The following is a 19,497-nucleotide window of genomic DNA, read 5'->3' on the forward strand; positions in this document are numbered from 1 at the left end:
CAAGACAGTCAGGTTGGACACAGTCTTTGTCCCATATGGCAGGCAAAATAGGCATTGACTCTCTATTTTACGGATGAGGGAATTGAGGTTCAGAGAATAATAATAATAATAATAATAATAATGATAATGGCATTTGTTAAGTTGTAACTATATGCAAAGCACTGTTCTAAGCTCTGGGGATGATACAAGGTGATCAGATTGTCCCACGTGGGGCTCAGTCTTCATCCCCATTTTACAGATGAGGTAACTGAGGCACAGAGAAGTTAAGTGACTCGCCCAAAATCACACAACTGACAATTGGCAGAGTCGAACTGACTTGCCCCAAGAAATTCAGCAGGGTTGTGACAGAGCTGAGATTCGAAAATCCATTTCCCCTACCTTCCAGGCTTGTGTTCAATTGCTCCACTGGATCACATGGGAATATTCGTGGAACACTCACTTGGTGCAAAGTACTGTGCCAAGCACTGCACTTGGGAAGGGATGAAGCAAAGAATTGGTACATTCTTTGCCCACCAGGTACTTACACTCTAATAATAATAATAATAATAATAATAATAATAATAATAATAATGATTGTAGTATTTATTAAGCTCTTACTATGTGCCATGCACTAAATCGTGCTGGGGTAGATACAGGATAATAGAGTTGGACACGGACCTTGTCCCACATGAAGCTCACAATCAGTTCCAATTTTACAGATTAAGAAACTGAGTCAAGAGAAGTGAAGTGACTTGTCCAAATCAAGTGGCAGAGTTAGGACTGGAACTCAGGTCCTATTGACTCCTGGGCCTGTGCTCTTTTCATTCAATCGTATTTATTGAGCGCTTACTGTGTGCAGAGCACTGTACTAATCGCTTGATCACTAGGTGTGCTACTTATAACAAGGATGCAGAAATGAAAATATTAACAGATACAGAAGATATTAATAATAATAAAAATGATGGCATTTGTTAAGTGCTTACTATATGCCAAGCACTGTTCTAAGTGCTGGGTTAGATACAAGGTTATAAGATTGTCCCATGTGGGTCTCACAGTCTTCATCCCCATTTTATAGATGAGGTAACTGAGGCCCAGTTGACAAGTGGTGGAGTCGGGATTAGAACCCATGACCTCTGACTCCTAAGCCCGGGCTCTTGCCACTAAGACAGAGAAGTCCACATATATGATGGATTATGCAATTCAATAAATGTATATATTAATGCACAATGATGATAATAATAATAATAATGGCACTTTTAAGCACTTACTATGTGCAAAGCACTGTTTGAAGCGCTGAGGTGGGATAAAAGGTGATCAGGTTGTCCCTCGTCGGGCTCACAGTCTTAATCCCCATTTTACAGATGAGGTAACTGAGGCCCAGAGAAGAGAAGTGACTTGCACAAAGTCACACAGCTGACAAGTGGCAGAGCCGGGATTAGAACCCACGACCTTTGGCTCCCAAGCCCCGGCTCTTTCCACTAAGCCACGCCACAATGATGATGATTATTACTTTGAATTTATATACAAAAGTTATGAGAATAAGTATGAATAAGAACTAGATATGGCCGATAGATTTATATGATTCAGGGTCTGTGAATTAATTGGGAAAGGCTAATTGGAGGAGGTGGGGTTTTATGGGGGATGTGAATGTAGACAGAGCAGAAGTTTGTCTCATGTACAGAGGTGGGGAAGAAATAAAATAGAAAAATATGATTCAGATGAGAAACAGCATGGCCTAGTGAATAGAAAACAGGCCTGGGAATAAGAAGGACCTGGGTTCTAATCACAGTTCTGTCGCTTGTTTGCTGTGTGACCTTGGACAAGTCACTCATCTTCCCTAGGCCTCATCTAACACCCTTAAAATGGGGATTAAGACTGTGAGCCCCACGTGGGACAACCTGATCCCCTTGTATCCCCCCCCAGAACTTAGAACAGTGCTTTGCACATAGTAAGCGCTTAACAAATGCCATCATTATTATTATTATGTCCTTTAATCAGCACTTAGAACAGTGTTTTGCACATAGTAAGCGCTTAACAAATACCATCATTATTATTATTATTATTTCACAGATGAGGTAACTGAGGCACAGAGAAGTTAAGTGACTTCCCCAAAGTCACACAGCTGACAAGCAGCAGAGCTTTAGGGATTTATAATCAAAATGGGAAGACAGATAGATGCCTACCATAGAATCAATAGGAAAAACAGAAAATACGAAGCAGCGTGGCTCTGTGGAAAGAGCCCGGGCTTTGGAGTCAGAGGTCGTGGGTTCAAATCCCGGCTCCACCACAAGTCTGCTGTGTGACCTTGGGCAAGTGACTTCACTTCTCTGAGCCTCAGTTCCCTCATCTGTAAAAATGGGGATTAAGACTGTGAGCCCCACTTGGGACAACTTGATCACATTGTATCCCCCCCAGCGCTTAGAACAGTGCTTTGCACATAGTAAGTGCTTAACAAATGCCATTATTATTATTATTATTATTAAATAAGAGTGGTTATACAGAAATAAAATAGCTTTTGCTCCTTTATTTTTTCCCCTGGCCAGGGGCATTCCATTTCTGATGGACTACAGGCTTGGCTAATCTCCATTTGAGCAATACCATTAATTACACTCTCCCTACATATGCCTGAAGGTTGTATTGTTAAAATGAATGGCACAACATTTTTCAGTCAAACAATATCTCCTTCTTCACTGCCATTCAATGATACTGAACAGGCTCGTATTCCTAACGCCTGAAGTCCATCTGGGCTCCTGAGAAAATGTTGCTATGGAAAATAAAGATTCTATTCTGTTACAGTACAAGGTCTAGCAATTTACATTGTACTGTGCAATTTTGCGGAGCTCACATAAATCCATCAAGATCATGATCATGATGTTAATGAGCTCTGAATTTGTTCAGAGCTATGGAGAAAAAAATGTGTGACCCCTTGGCTATCTGAGTAGCACTTTTTGTGAATTCACTGCTCAACCAGAATGGGGCCAGTGCTAGATGGGATTTCCTAAACATTTCCTGATTTACAAACTCAAGAAGAGCATACCAGAAGGTCATGCTTGGAGATCTTAATCTTATTAAACAATATTAAAAAAGCAAAAGCAATACACCTGTTGGCAGACTGAGCCCCTTCCTTCCTCTCCCCCTTGTCCCCCTCTCCATCCCCCCATCTTACCTCCTTCCCTTCCCCACAGCACCTGTATATATGTATATATGTTTGTACATATTTATTACTCTATTTATTTATTTATTTATTTTACTTGTACATCTCTATTCTATTTATTTTACTTTGTTAGTATGTTTGGTTTTGTTCTCTGTCTCCCCCTTTTAGACTGTGAGCCCACTGCTGGGTAGGGACTGTCTCTATATGTTGCCAATTTGTACTTCCCAAGCGCTTAGTAAAGTGCTCTGCACATAGTAAGCGCTCAATAAATACGATTGATGATGATGATGATGATGACTTGCCCAAGGTCACACAGCAGGAAAATGGCAGAGCCGGAATTAGAACCCATGACCTACTGACTCTCAGGCCCAAGTTCTATCCACTAGCCATGCTGTTTCTCTACTACTACTACTAATAATGATGGCATTTATTGAGCGCTTACTATGTGAAGAGCACTGTTCTAAGCACTGGGGTAGATACAAGGTAATCAAGTTGTCCCACGTGAGGCTCACAGACTTAATCCCCATTTTCCAGATGAGGTAACTGAGGCCCAGAGAAGTGAAGTGACTTGTCCAAAGTCACACAGCTGACAAGTGGCGGAGTGGGATTTGAACCCATGACCTCTGACCCCAAAGCCCGGGCTCTTTCCACTGAGCCACGCTGCCTCTCTACTACTACTACTACTACCACTACTACTAATAATAACAATTGTGGTATTTGTAAACTGCTATGTGCCAAGCATTGAGTTATGCTCTGGGGCAGTCTCCATCTCACATAGGGCTCACAGTCTTAATCCCCATTTAACAGATGAGGTAGCTGAGGCACAGAGAAGTGAAATGACTTGCCTAAGGTCACACTGCCGACACGTGGCAGAGAACTAGTAGCAGGTCATCTATGAAGATGAAAAAGGTTTATACAGACACACACATATGTGCGTGCACACTCACACAGTCACACAACATTGTGAAGTGAAGATGTAGAGATTACGTACATGTTATTCATATTATGACTAGAGAGGAAAATGAAAATGTGAATATATTTATGATTATACATATAGAAATATGTGTAATATGTATATATTCACTACATCTATACCTCTATATTCACAACATTTATGCCTCTGTTTGTGTGGGTGTGGATATGGGCGTGACTCAGAGGAAAGAGCATGGGCTTTGGACTCAGAGGTCATGGGTTCAAATCCCAGGTCTTTCAATTGTCAGCTGTGTGACTTTGGGCAAATCACTTAACTTTTCTGTGCCTCAGTTACCTCAACTGTAAAATGGGGATTAATGCTGTGAGCCCCCGTGGGACAACCTAATCACCTTGTAACATCCCCAGCATTTAGATCAGTGCTTTGCACATAGTAAGTGCTTAATAAATGCCATCATTATTTATTTATTTATATGCATTATGTATGTATGTATATACAGTGAGAACTAGCAGTAATGGTTTGGATGACCATTAAGGCATACAGATACATGTAACTGGCAGAAAATTAGAAGAAGATTTGTTCTTTTAGAGCACAGGCTTAGTGAAGATTTGAAAACGTATTTTCTATCTGTCATTTGTATTTAAAGATACTGCTGCTAGTGAGGTCCTAAATATATATTTGAGACTTCTTCTTGACACACCCTCCCTTATTGTTTTCTACAGGGAAATAAATTATTATCATAATTTGATTACACATAAAAGGTCATAAATGTTATTCTTATCATTGTTCTTTATTGTCTCTCTAATAATAATAGTGATATATGATTAGCGCTTACTGAGCTAAGTGCTGAGGTAGGAAAAATAGGCATTCAATGCCCATTTTATAGATGAGGAAAGTGAGTCACAGGGAAGTTATGTAGTTGCGCCAAAGTTATTTAGCAGATAAATTTTGGAGCTGGGGTTTGGACCTAGTCCTCCTGAGTTCCAGCCTCATATTCTTTCCTTTTGACCACTAAACTCATCTATGTAAGCTTGTATATGTATATACTGTATATGTTTTTATAGAGAGAGACAATGTATAGCATGTATACAGATGTGTATATACAAATTTGTATATATTTTTGTATTAATGTGTGGATAGGAAAATAATATATAATGAAAGGGACAGATAATTAGGCAGGCAGATAGCTATTGATAGACACACATATCAAAGTGGCAATAATTATTTACAAGACTCCATTTTGCTTTGGAAAGAATAAGCAACAAGGTGTGTTAGCTTTGTGTTGAATCCCTTCTGTTCAAATTAGATCCAGAATGGCTGCGTGACCTTAACCATGATCTCGTCCCTCAGTTTCCCCGAAACCAAGAAAGTGGGATTCTCAGAAGCTGCTCATTTTACCCCAAGACAATTATTCCTAATACCCCAAGCAAAGTTGAAACCCATTTAGAGAACCACTGAAAAGGAAACTCTTGCTCTCCCTCTGAAAAAAATGCTTTCAATGAGCAACCCCAGAGCATATAAAGGAAAGAATTCCAAATGATGGGAGCATAATGTCAGAGCCCTTCACAGATCAAAAGCTGATCTCTGGAACTGAAGAAGAGAGCCTTAGGATCACGAAGATCAATCGGTAATATATAATGTTCAAAGACTGAATTAAAAAGGATGATGCCAGTGCCCGAGAACCTGATGGGCAGGTATTTTAAATTAATCTACTTTCACATCTTCATCACTTACCAAGGTCATATTCTGTTACCCACAAAATGACGAACCCTGAAATCTAGTTAGAAGAGAAAATGGCTATCAAAATCTAGCAGCCTTTTGCTTCAAAATCTGTTTGTTTCTCGTGTTCGGAAACAGAACTCTGATGATAATGCACTTTACAATTTCCAAGTCTACTACGAGAGTAAATACTGCTTATCTCTTAGGAGTACAACTCTTTACAGACCTTTTATAAAGTGTTAATTAATCCTTCCAATAGCCCCATGAGATGGAGAAAAAAAATGTACTGAGCTTAATTCTGCCACCTTTGAAAGAGCATATAAAGTCAGCTAGAGAGGTGGAAATGGTTATCTCTTCTCTCTCCACTTCCTTCTCCCATCATCATCACGATCAATGGCATTTATTGAGCAATTACTATGCACTGAGAGATGTACTGAGTGCTTGGGAGAGTCCAGTACAACAGTCGGCTGACACATTCCCTAGCTCCCTTCCTCTAATTTGGGCACAAGCTGGGTTGGGCTGGGCAAAACTGAATGGATTCCCCAGTGGCTACCTGTCAACCTACGAATCAAGCAAAAACTCCTCATTCATTCATTCATTCAATGGTATTTATTGAGCGCTTACTGTGTGCAGAGCACTGTGCTAAGCACTTGGGAAGTACAAGTTGGCAACATATAGAGACGGTCCCTACCCAACAGTGGGCTCACAGTCTACTCTCATCTTCAAGGCTGTCCATCACCTCTCTTCCTCCTACCTCACCTCCCTTCTCTCCTCCTACAGCCCAGACCGCACCCTCCGCTCCTCTGCCACCCCTAACCTTCTCACTGGGCCTTGTTCTCTCCTGTCCCGCTGTCGACCCCCGGCCCACCTCCTCCCCCTGGCCTGGAATGCCCTCCCTCCACACATCCGTCAAGCTAGCTCTTTTCCTCCCTTAAAAGCCATACTGAGAGCTCACCTCCTCCAAGAGGCCTTCCCAGACTGAGCCCCCTTTTTCCTCTCCTCTTCCCGATCCCCCCCGACCCTACCTCCTTCCCCTCCCCACAGCACTTGTACATATATATATGTATATGTATATATGTATATGTGTATATATATATGTACAGATTCATTACTCTATTTTACTTGTACATATTTACTATTCTATTCATTTTGTTAATTATGTGCATATAGCTTTAACTCCATTTTTTCTGATGACTTTGACGCCTGTCTACATGGTTTGTTTTGCTGTCTGTCTCCCCCTTCTAGACCGTGAGCCCATTGTTGGGTACGGACTGTCTCTAGATGTTGCCAACTTGTACATCCCAAGCGCTTAGTACAGTGCTCTGCACACAGTAAGTGCTCAATAAATACGACTGAATGAATGAATGAATGAATTGAGTTATCCAGGAAGTGAGGCTGGCAAAAAAAGGGATTTAAGAATAATAGGGGAACAGGAGGGAGAGGCTCTTGACTCCCAGGGGTGTCTTCTGTACCGTGTGGTCACAGTAAGGCGTAGTGGATAGAGCAAGGGCCTGCCATTCTAAAGGTCATGGTTCTAATCCCCGCTCTGCCACTTGTCTGCTGTGTGACCGTGGGCAGGTCACTTCACTTCTCTGGGCCTCAGTTGACTCATCTGTAAAACGGGGATTGAGACTGTAAGCTTTACCTGGACTGGGACTTGTTCCAACCCAGTTTGCATGTATTCACCCCCGTGCTTACTACAGTGCCTGGCACATAGTAGGCACTTAACAAATACCGTTATTATCAAGGATTATTACCATTAATTCCCCTACCACAGAGAAGCAGCGTGGCTCAGTTGAAAGAGCATGGGCTTTGGAGTCAGAGGTCATGGGTTCAAATCCTGGCTCCGCCGATTGTCAGCTGTGTGACTTTGGGCAAGTCACCTCACTTCTCTGGGCCTCAGTTACCTCTTCTGTAAAATGGGGATTAAGACTGTGAGCCCCCCATGGGACAACCTAATCAATTTGGAAGCGCCCCAGCACTTAGAACAGTGCTTTGCACATAGGAAGTGTTTAATAAATGCCAACATTATTATTATTATTATTATTACTACTACCTATCAGCTCCTCTGAGCCCCCTGCTACCTCAGGCAGCTGAAAATGTCAAGCAAGAGACAGGCTCCAATCTGCCTCTTTTCTGCTCCCTGAAGCAACTTCAGCGGGAAGCAGAACTCCAGCCCACAGATTGGACTTCTCTATCTTGCTTCGGCAGCTGCAGATGGGAGGAGAGTGACAGTCGGTGCATGCATTCCGATACTTCCGAGCCGTGAGATGAGCTGAATTTCTAGCGGCATTAAAACAGATTAGACCGGGTGCCCACCGAGACAATCTCCCATCAGCAGCCCCGTCCATGATGGGGGATAGAGAAGCAGCGTGGCTCAATGAAAAGAGCATGGGCTTTGGAGTCAGAGGTCATGGGTTCTAATCCCAGCTTTGCCACTTGTCTGCTGTGTGACTTTGGGCAAGTCATTTCACTTCTAAGAGAAGCAGCGTGGCTCAATGGAAAAAGCCCTGGCTTTGGAGTCAAAGGTCATGGGTTCAAATCCCAGCTCTGCCAATTGTCAGCTGTGTGACTTTGGGCAAGTCACTTAATAATAATAATAATGATGGTAATTGTTAAGCGCTTACTATGTGCACAGTACTGTTCTAAGCGCTGGGGGGATACAAGGTGATCAAGTTGTCCCACATGGGGCTCAAAATCTTAATCCCCATTTTACAGATGAGTTAACTGAGGCATAGAGAAGTTAAGTAACTTGCCTAAAGTCACACAGCTGACGATTGTGGAGCCGGGATTTGAACTCCTGACTTCTGACTCCAAAACCCAGGCTCTTTCCACTGAGCCACGCTGCTTCTCTGGTCCTCAGTTACCTCACCTGTAAAATGGGGATTAAGACTGTGAGCCCCAAATGGGACAACCTGATCACCTTGTATCCCTCCAGCACTTAGAACAGTGCTTTGCATGTAGTAAGTGCTTAACGACTTCCATCATTATTGTTATTATGTAAACCCACAGCTAATTGGTCGTGCAACTCCCGATTTGACTATCTTAACTGCATCCTACCACTCTCTGGAGAACTGAAATGGGACAGATGGGGCACCTGAAAGAAATGCTCGAATGATGTACCCTAGTAATAGACAGATAGTGCACAGCAATAGGAGGTGGATCAGCCAGGTGGGAAGTAGAAAAGAAATGCTCAAATGATGTAGCCTGGCCATGGACAGCTTTTTTCACAGCAATAGATGGTGTATCTACCAGGTATGCAGCAACTAGGATAGAAATGCTCAAATGATGTAGCGTAACAATGGACAGTTGGTACATAGCAATAGAATCTGGATCCGCCAGGTGTGCAGGAAGTAGAAAAGGGGTAGTTGTTTTAGAGCAAGCAGACTGTGGCAGAGAGAGGAAGAAATGAAAACAACACTTGGCACTGAGGATAACAAATGCAACCGTGAACCAAAAGGCATTCTGAACCTGCAATGGAGAAGAGATGGTCTCCTGTCTGCTGTGTGACCTTGGGCAGGTCATTTCACTTCTCTGGGTCTCAGTTACCTCATCTGTAAAATGGGGATTGAGACTGTGACTCCCACATGAGACAGGGTCCAACCCGATTTGCTTGTATCCACCCCAGTGTCTGGCACATAGTAAGCGCTTAACAAATACCACAATTATTATGATAATTTTCTTGTAAGCCCCATTCACACAGTGCTAAACCTCTTGGCACGGATCATGTTTACTAATTCTTTTGTACTTTCACAATAAAGATCCTTCTTATACTCTACCATTTCCCTTATCCCTGAATCTAAAATAATAATAGTAATTATTACTATATTGTTAACAGTATACTATTGCACTATAATAGTACTTTTATAAAGTAGTACTATTATATAATAGTATTATTATCACTGGCACATAGTAAGCACTTAACAAATGTCACTATTATTATTATTATTAATAATAATAATAAATGCTCGGGTAGATGCAAGCTAATATGGTTGGACATAGTCCATGTCCCACACTGGTCTCCCAGTCTTAATCCCCATTTTACAGATGAGGTAAATGAAGCACAGAGAATTTAAGAGACTTGCCCAAGATCACACAGCGGACAAGTGGAGGAATCAGGAAAATAATCCAGATCCTTTTGACTCACAGACGTGTGTTCTTATCCATTGTGTCCTGATGCTTCTCCTCTGGGCAGGGAATGTGTCTACTACCTCTATTGCATTGTGCTCTCCCAAGTGCTTAGTACTGTGCTCTGCACACAGAAAGCAGACACTATTGATTGATTGATACTATATACTAATTCTATTGGACTTTCCTAAGAGCTTAGTACAGGGCTTTTGCACCCAAATGGTGCTCAATAAATACTAGGGATCAATTTATAATCTCACCATCACTGGTCTCACCTTTGAACTTACTGAACAGTTATAGACCAAGGATAAAGGTGCAGCAAACACAAACTGAAATGGTAACATCATTGTCATAATCTGCATTCTATTCAAGAGTTTTATAGTGTGAATATGGAATTCACTGCACTCTTATTAGGTGCTTCGGGGAGTTTCAAAAGACAGCCGCAAAACATGTGTTTCCTTCCTTCGAGCAGCGTAAGGTCTAATGGAGTTTTTTACAGCCTAATCAGCCATACAGTCCTATTTATGATACCTTTGGCCTACATAACTTTATGGAAAAATTGAACTTGTTATTGCCTTCATTTTCCAGAGGAGAAAATTGAGACACAGATGTTAAGTGACTTGACCCAAGGCAAACCTCCACTGGAAGAAGCTAGGAAAAGATCCAGGACAGCACAGACCAGCCACTGAGATCTTTACATTTAACTTTGGGGGCTGGGAAATCCTATCCTTGCAGATTTACCCACCATATGACATAAATTAGGGTAGGGGAAAGTTATTACCAGGGTTTTTCACTTCAACATCTTAAACAAGTGTGCTTCCAATAAAAGGAAAAAAAACCCCCAACAACCCTGGAATGTTTTTTCAATGCAGATATAAAATGCACCCTCAGTAATTAATGCAGACTGGAAGAGAATAAGATTTTTCTTTTTAATTAGATAAAACAACCTCCTTTCCTGGAGAAGTCAGATAATAGAGTAAGGGTTTCATATTGCTAAAGTCTTTGAAATAAAACCTGATTGATTTGAATCTTCCTGGATATGTGCCTTGACTATATCACAATTGATTGAAATTTAATTATAAAGATGAGATTGTGTGACTACTCCAGAAGAGCTCAGAAAGAAATTAAGAGGACACACTACAGACGAAGGTGCACTTAATTGAACTAAAGAACTAGGAAGAGTGCAGTCAAGACTAAGAATTTCTGAAACACTAATGAAATGATTGTAAAGTGCTGTACAAATTGCTGGGCAAAGCAAAATAAACATGACAATGATTTCCAGAGCAGAATCTCAATTAGAGGAGCCTTCAATAATTGAAACAATTTAGCTTTCCAGCTGAGAAATCAAGTGAAGGCCAGACTAGCTGTTGGAAATAAAACGCGAGTTAGTTGACAATCAATTCAATCGATCAATCATATTTATTGAGCATCTACTGTGTGCAGAGTATCATGCTAAGCATTTAGGAGGGTAAACTGTAACAGAGCTGGTTGACACGTTCCCTGTCCACAGTGGGCTTACAGTCCCAGAGGATCCAGAACTAAACCGAGTAGCTGATGAAGTGATTCATGGGGCTAACTTGTAGGACACCTCTAGACTGTGAGCCGTTGTTGTGTAGGGAGTGTCTCTATATGTGGGACCCCAAGCAGCTTATCATGTAGCTGCACCAGAGCTTAAAACAGTGCTTGGCATAAAGTGCTTAATAAATACCAGTATTATTACTATTAATAATAACATCATTTATGGTATGTATTAAGAGCTTAGTACAGTGTTCTACACACAGTAAGTGCTCAATAAATAACAATTGAATGAATTAATTAATGACACCTCAAACCCAATAAATGCTTGAGAGCCAAGTAAATTAACATTCTCTTAAAAAGATGCAGAGGGGTGGCAGAGTTTGTTGTTCTTCTGCTCTACCTCCTACTTTGACCTGTTCTCCCTTCTACTTAGACTGTGAGTCCCATGTGTCCAATCTGATTATCTGATATCTATCCCACTGCTTAGAAAAGTGCTAGACTCATTGTAAGTGCTTATCAAATATACAATGACAATAATAAGAGTAATAATTGGCATAGTTGATAGAGCACAGGCCTGTGAGCCAGAAGGTCATGGGTCCTAATCCCAGCCCTGCCCCTTGTGTGCTGTGTGACCCTGGGCAAGTCCTTTCACTTCTCTGGGCCTCAGTTACCTCATCTGTAAAATAGGGATTGGTTGTGGGCAGGGATCGTCTCTCTTTGTTGCTGAATTATACTTTCCAAGCGCTTAGTAGAATGCTCTGCATGCAGGAAGCACTCAATACAATTGAGTGAATGAATGACTGTGACATGGGACATGGAATTTGTCGAAACCAATTTGCTTGAATCCTCCCCAGCACTTAGGACAGTGCCTGGCATGTAGTAAGCTCTTAACAAATACCATAAATGTTATTGTTATTAATAGTAATGATAGTGGTACTTATTAAGCACTTACTTTATGCCAAGCACTGTTTTAAGCTCTGGTGCAGCTACACGATAAGCTGCTTGGACTCAGTCGCAGTACCACATGGGGCTCAAACCTTTAATTCTTATTTTACAGATGAGGTAACCGAGGCCCAGAGAAGTGAAGTGAGTTGCCCAAGGTCAAACAACAGACATTAACTTCTCTGGGCCTCAGTTACCTCATCTGTAAAATGGGGATTAAAGCTGTGAGCCCCCCGTGGGACAACCTGATCACCTGGTAACCTCCCCAGCACTTGGAACACTGCTTTGCACATAGTAAGCGCTTAACAAATACCATCATCATTATTATTTTTATGTAGTGGAACAGGGATTAGAACCCAGGTCCTGCTGACTCCAAGACCTGTGTTCTACCTACAAGCCACACTACTTTTCTAGATTCTACTCTTCTACTTGAGGCCAGGAGGGGCCTGCCACAACCAGCGTGGTTGTCGCCAAGGCAGGGGACGATATATGTAGGTCAGACATTTGGTAGCTACAGAGTTCCCCATATTGCCATGGTAATAAGCCCTCCAGTCAATCAATCAATCAATCATATTTATTGAGCGCTTACTGTGTGCAGAGCACTGTACTAAGCGCTTGGGAAGTACAAGCTGGCAACATGTAGAGACAGTCCCTACCCAACAGTGGGCTCACAGTCTAGAAGGGGGAGACAGAGAACAAAAGCAAACATACTAACAAAATATAATAGAATACATAGGTACAAGTAAAATAAGTAAATAAATAGAGTGATAAATATGTACAAACATATATACATATATACAGGTGCTGCGGGGAAGGGAAGGAGGTAAGATGGGGGGATGGAGAGGGGGGACGAGGGGGAGAGGAAGGAAGGGGCTCAGTCTGGGAAGGCCTCCTGGAGGAGATGAGCTCTCAGTAGGGCCCTGAAGGGAGGATGCCACTAGCTAGGCTATGCCAAGCTACACAGAGTTAGCTGGCATATGCAGAGACACAGAACTGTCCATCATACCCCCCTACACACATATCCACACAGAGAAGCAGCGTGGCTCAGTGGAAAGAGCACGGGCTTCAGAGTCAGAGGTCAGGGGTTCAAATCCTGGCTCCACCAGTTGTCAGCTGTGTGACCTTGGGCAAGTCACTTAACTTCTCTGGGCCTCAGTTCCCTCATCAGTAAAATGGGGGTTAAGAGTGTGAACCCCCCTGTGGGACAACCTGATCACCTTATAACCTCCCCAGCGCTTAGAACAGTGCTTTGCACATAGTGAGCACTTAATAAATGCCATTATTATTATATCCACATGTTCCAAAGATGTTAGTTTGTATGCTTTGTCGAGAGGAACTCATGTGGATGTGATTTTTTCTATATCGGCTTTCCTGAAAGGGAGCTGGGATTGGCATTCAGTAGCTCTATAAATGTACTCAGTTTGCAGGGCCTAGTGGCTAGAGCCCAGGCCTGGGACTCAGAAGGACCTGGGTTCTAATCTCGACTCTGCCACTTGTCTGCCATGTGATCTTGGGACCGTGTGACCATGTGACCTTTAATCCAGGGATGCCCGGGCCAGTTCAGGTTTTCACGGACCAGAGCACCGTGAAGGACTGATTATCTTGTGGTAAGAGAACTCTACGCCTAGGTTAGGCGGGGACAGTTGTTTGCTGCTCTATACCTGAATCTTGGATGGTCCATTGATTGCATACTGTATATCAAAATATCTAGTTTCTAACTCAGTTGTAGTGATCATTCCCTCGGTGGTCCCAGCCCTCAAACCTGCGAATATAATAATAATAGTGGTATTTGTTAAGCGCTTACTATGTGCCAAGCACTGTTCTAAGTACTTGGGGGAGATTCAAGGTGATCAGGTTGTCCCACGGGGGGCTCCCAGTCTTCATCCCCATTTTCCAGATGACGGAACTGAGGCCCAGAGAAGTGAAGTGACTTGCCCCAAAGTCACACCCAAATAGGATGGAATAATAATAATAATAATAATAATAATAATAATTGTATAATGGTATTTGTTAAGCACTTACTATGTGCCAAGCACTGTTCTAAGTGCTGGGATAGATCCAAGGTGATCAGGTTGTCCCACGTGGGGCTCACAGTCTTCATCTCCATTTTCCAGATGAGGGAACTGAGGCCCAGAGAAGTGAAGTGACTTGCCCCAAAGTCACACATAAATAGCATGGAATAATAATAATAATAACAATAATGATAATAATAATAGTAATAATGATAATGGTATTTGTTAAGCACTTACTATGTGCTAAGCACTGTTCTAAGCACTGGGGGAGATACAAGGTGATCAGGTTGTCCCACTTGGGGCTCCCAGTCTTCATCGCTTAGTACAGTGCACTATATATAATATATAATCTTACTGCTTGCAGAGCACTGTACTAAGCGCTTGGGAAGTACAAGTCGGCAGCATATAGAGACGGTCCCTACCCAACAATGGGCTCACAGTCTAGAACTCGGGACCTGACACCATTAAAAAGAGAAAAGAACCATGTGGGTGGGTTGGGGTGAGGTCCTAAGCGGTAGGAAGGGCAGGAATAAGTGCATGAGTGAAGATTAAGGAGGAAAAAGGGGGTGTCAGGTGAGAGTTTCGTCAGGGAAGACGTGCTAGAGCAGATATGATTTTAGTAGGGATTTGAAAATGGGTAAAGTGCTGATCTGTTGGTCAAGTGAGGGGGTAGGGAAGGTGGATAATATAATAATAATTATGCTATTCGTTATCATTAATAATAATAATAATAATAATAACAATAATAATAATGGTATTTGCTTAGTGCTTACTATGTGCCAAGCACTGTTCTAAGTGCTGGGGGGGATACAAGATAATCAGGTTGTCCCATTTAGGGCTCAGTCTTGATCCCCATTTTAGAGATGAGGTAACTGAGGTACAAAGAAGTTAAGTGACTTGCCCAAAGTCACGCAGCTGACAAGTGGCAGAGGCAAGATTAGAACCCATGACCTCTGACTCCCAGGCCCACGCTCTCTTCATTAATTCATTCATTCAATTGTATGTATTGAGCACTTACTGTGTGCAGAGCAGTGTACTAAGCGCTTAGGAAGTACAAGTTGGCAACATATAGAGACGGTCCCTACCCAACAACAGGCTTACAGTCTAGAAATATAATATAAATAAAACGAATAATATATAGTACATTACAATATACAATTATATATAACATACTTATATATAATATATTATATTATATATTGTATAACTAAAAATGTATAATAATATAACTAATATAAAACCTTAATATCAAAAATCTAAGTACCTACAGCAAAGGCACTGTGTTGGGGCTTTTGCTCTGAACAGAGCCAAACTTATTACACGTGGTTAATAAATGTCAAACACCGCTTCCTCAACTTAGGTAACCCAACCTGTTTTAACTCAGAAACGGTTGTAAACCATTGAAAAACGGTTTAAAATGCAGAGTATGGAAAATGGACAAAATACATGTTCTAGTGGCATTTTTCTGCACAGTGACTTGGAAGTTCTCAAACGCAATTTGTTTCATATGCATAACAATATAGAACGGTTAATGTGGTAAGCAATTTGCACAGCAACAGCTCACTCTGCATCCCCTTTATAAGCCACAAACATTTGTGCATTTGACGACACCTAGAAAGGAGCACACATCTACTATACTGTAATGATTATAATCGCTCATTCAGGGTTCAACTTTTGTTTATCCTGTTCTAAACCTGCTAAGGACATTGAAGCAGTTCAACTTCCAGCCTCCTCTATCCATTACACCATGCTGCTTCTCTGGATGAGAAGCATCCACGGATGAGCAAGGGGTCAACAGTGAGAGAGACAAGCATTTAAAGCATTTACTATGTCCCAATTTCTGTTCTGTTTTGGTTGATACGAGGTAATCAGGTTAGACATAGTCCCTGTTCCATATGGGGCTCCCAGTTTTTAATCCCCATGAGGTAACTGAGGCCCAGAGAAGTGAAGTGACTGGCCCAAGGTCACACGGCAGGCAAGTTGCAGAGCTGGCATTAGAACTACACCATGCTGCTTCTCTGGATGAGAAGCAACCAAGGATGAGCAAGGGAAAAGCAGTGAGATGGACAAAAATGAGGTACAGTGAACAGGTTCGCATTTCAGAAAGTGTACAGGCTGGGTTGTAGTGGGAGATGAGCAAGGGTAAGTAAAGGGGAGAGAATTAATTGACTGCCGTGAATACAATATGGGAAAATTTCTGCTTGTGGCAGAGATAGCTGGGAAACCATTGGAATGTCTTGAGTGGGGAAACTTGGGCAAAATAATTTGAATAGCATTCTCGTTAACAGGGATATGGGCAACGAAAGGAATGGCTCTGGAGGAAAGGAGGGAGAAGGGCCAAGATCCCCCCGGCAACATACTCTCAGTTCTGCAGATTTCTGTACAAGGTTCAGTATGCTAGCATTCTATTGTTATTATTATGACTGTGGTATTCATTAAACCCTCACTTAGTTCACAGTCCCAAGGTTCTGAAGCATAGTAGGAGAAATTTTTCATCAGTTGCTCATAAAAATTACGGTTTTTGGTGAGCACTGAATATATGCGGAGCTCTAAGTTAAAAACTGGACTGACTAGATACCAGATAATCAAATCCGATGCAGTTTTTGTCCTCTAACAGATCCACAGTCTAAGAGATTTGGAGAGAAGGAACCTTATCTTCATTTTATAGATGAGGAAGCTGAGGCAGAGTTAAATATCTCCCACCAGACTGGAGATAAGCAGAACTGGAACTTAGACCCTGAATTCCCTGGCAGCCATACTGAGCTCTTTCCCCTATGCTGTGCCCCAGAAAAAAAGTGGATTGGTTCCATGAATATTTCATTCAGTCATATTTATTGAGCCCTTACTGTGTGCAGAGCACTGAACTAAGCACTTGGGAGAGTACAAAACAACAGACACATTCCTTGCCTACAGTGAGCTTACAGTCTAGAGTATTTCTAGACCCTAGAAATATTCTAGATTGCCTAGAGCCTAGAGTGGAATATGTGTGATTGGAGGTGCTTGTCTGTGGGAGGAATGGAGTGAGGAAAGATGTGGCTACCAGTCAACCTACACATCAGGCAAAACCTCCTCACCCTGGGCTTCAAGGCTGTCCATCCCCTCGCCCCCTCCTACCTCACCTCCCTTCTCTCCTTCTCCAGCCCAGCCCGCACCCTCCACTCCTCTGCTGCTAATCTCCTCACCGGGCCTTATTCTCGCCTGTCCTGCCGTCGACACCCGGCCCACGTCATCCCCCTGGCCTGGAATGCCCTCCCTCTGCACATCCGCCTAGCTAGCTCTCTTCCTCCCTTTAAGGCCCTACTGAGAGCTCACCTACTCCAGGAGGCCTTCCCAGACTGAGTCCCCTCCAACCTCTCCCCCTCTTCCCCCTTCCCATTCCCCCCTGCCTTGCCCCCTTTCCCTCCCCACAGCACCTGTATATATGTATATATGTTTATATGTATTTATTACTCTAATTATTTATTTATTTTATTTGTACATATTTATTCTATTTATTTTATTTTGTTAATATGTTTGGTTTTGTTCTCTGTCTCCCCCTTCTAGACTGTGAGCCCACTGTTGGGTAGGGACCGTCTCTATAGGTTGCCAACTTGTACTTCCCAAGTGCTTAGTACAGTGCTCTGCACACAGTAAGCACTCAATAAATACGATTGAATGAATGAATGAATGAAAAGAGGCCATTCATGATGTGGAAAATGGCTAAGTTGAAATCTGGAGACTGCAGGAGTCTAGTTTCTAAAAGCAGCTGAAAATAACTGGTTTAGCAAATACCTGGGGAACACTTAATAATAATAATAGTAATGGCATTTATTAAGCACTTACTATATGCAAAGCACTGTCCTAAGCACTGGGGAGGTTACAAGGTGCTAGGGTTGTCTCATGGGGTGCTCACAGTCTTAATCCCCATTTTACAGATGAGGTAACTGAGGCACAGAGAAGTTAAGTAACTTGCCCAAAGTCACACAGCTGACAATTGGCGGAGCCGGGAATAGAACCCATGACCTCTGACTCCAAAGCCCGTGCTCTTTCCATTGAGCCATGCTGCTTCTCCAAACTTGGTTTTGCAAAAGGTTTACTTCCCTGGTTTTGAGGTCATACTCCTTAAAATCCATCCTAGTATTGTCACTGACATTACTGACATGTTTTTTCTGCAGCGAGATATTTTTCTATTGCATATGTCCATATTTCCAGTAGCCTTTGTTGAGCAGTTCTAGGTGCAGAGCACTCTCCTAATGACTTGGAAGAGTACAACAGAGTTAATAGACACAATTCTGCCCTCAGGAAGTTTGCAATCTAGCAGGGAAGACAGACACTAAAATAAACAACTAGTGGGAAGGATTAATGGTAATGGAAACTGTTAAACACTTAGTATGTGCTAACAATAATAATTGACTATATGCCAGGCACTTTACCAGGTGCTGGGGTGGATAAAAGAAAATCAAGTTGGAAACAGTCCCTGTCCTACATGGGGTTCGCGGTCTCAATCCCCACTTTATAGATGAGGTAACTGAAGCACACACAAGTGAAGTGACTTGTCCAAGGTCACACATCAGAAAAGTGGCAGAATTAGAACGCATGACTTTTTGACTCAGGCCCGTGCCCTATCTACTATGCCATGTGGCTTCTCTACAATGATGGTATTTGTTGAGCTTTTACTATTTGTCAGACACTGTACTAAGCAATGGGGTGGATACAAGCAAATTGAGTTGCACACAGTCCCTGTCCCACGTGAGGTTCACAGCCTCAACCCCCATTTTACAGATAACTTAACTGAGGCCCAGAGAAATGAAATGACACCATATTAAGCATTGGGGAAGATACAGCATAGGCAGATTGGACGCAATGTACATAAGTATTATTGGGGTGGGGAGGAGAAGTGTGTATCCCGGTATTTAGATGACACAAAAGTCGTGACGTGTCAGTAGAGGAGGAAATCGGATAGAGGTATGAGAGATGAATTGGGATAGGCACCAATGTACATTTGTGGAGTTTTTTTATTGGTTCTAAATGTGTGACCCCTGAATTCTTCCAAAATTAATTTTATTTTGTCTTTTCTGGGCTCATCTTTCCAATCAGCCAAGATCCAAATGAACTGTATTCCCTTCTTCCACATG

Source organism: Tachyglossus aculeatus, chromosome 2 (genome assembly GCF_015852505.1).
Source record: "Tachyglossus aculeatus isolate mTacAcu1 chromosome 2, mTacAcu1.pri, whole genome shotgun sequence".
Lineage (NCBI taxonomy): Eukaryota > Metazoa > Chordata > Mammalia > Monotremata > Tachyglossidae > Tachyglossus > Tachyglossus aculeatus.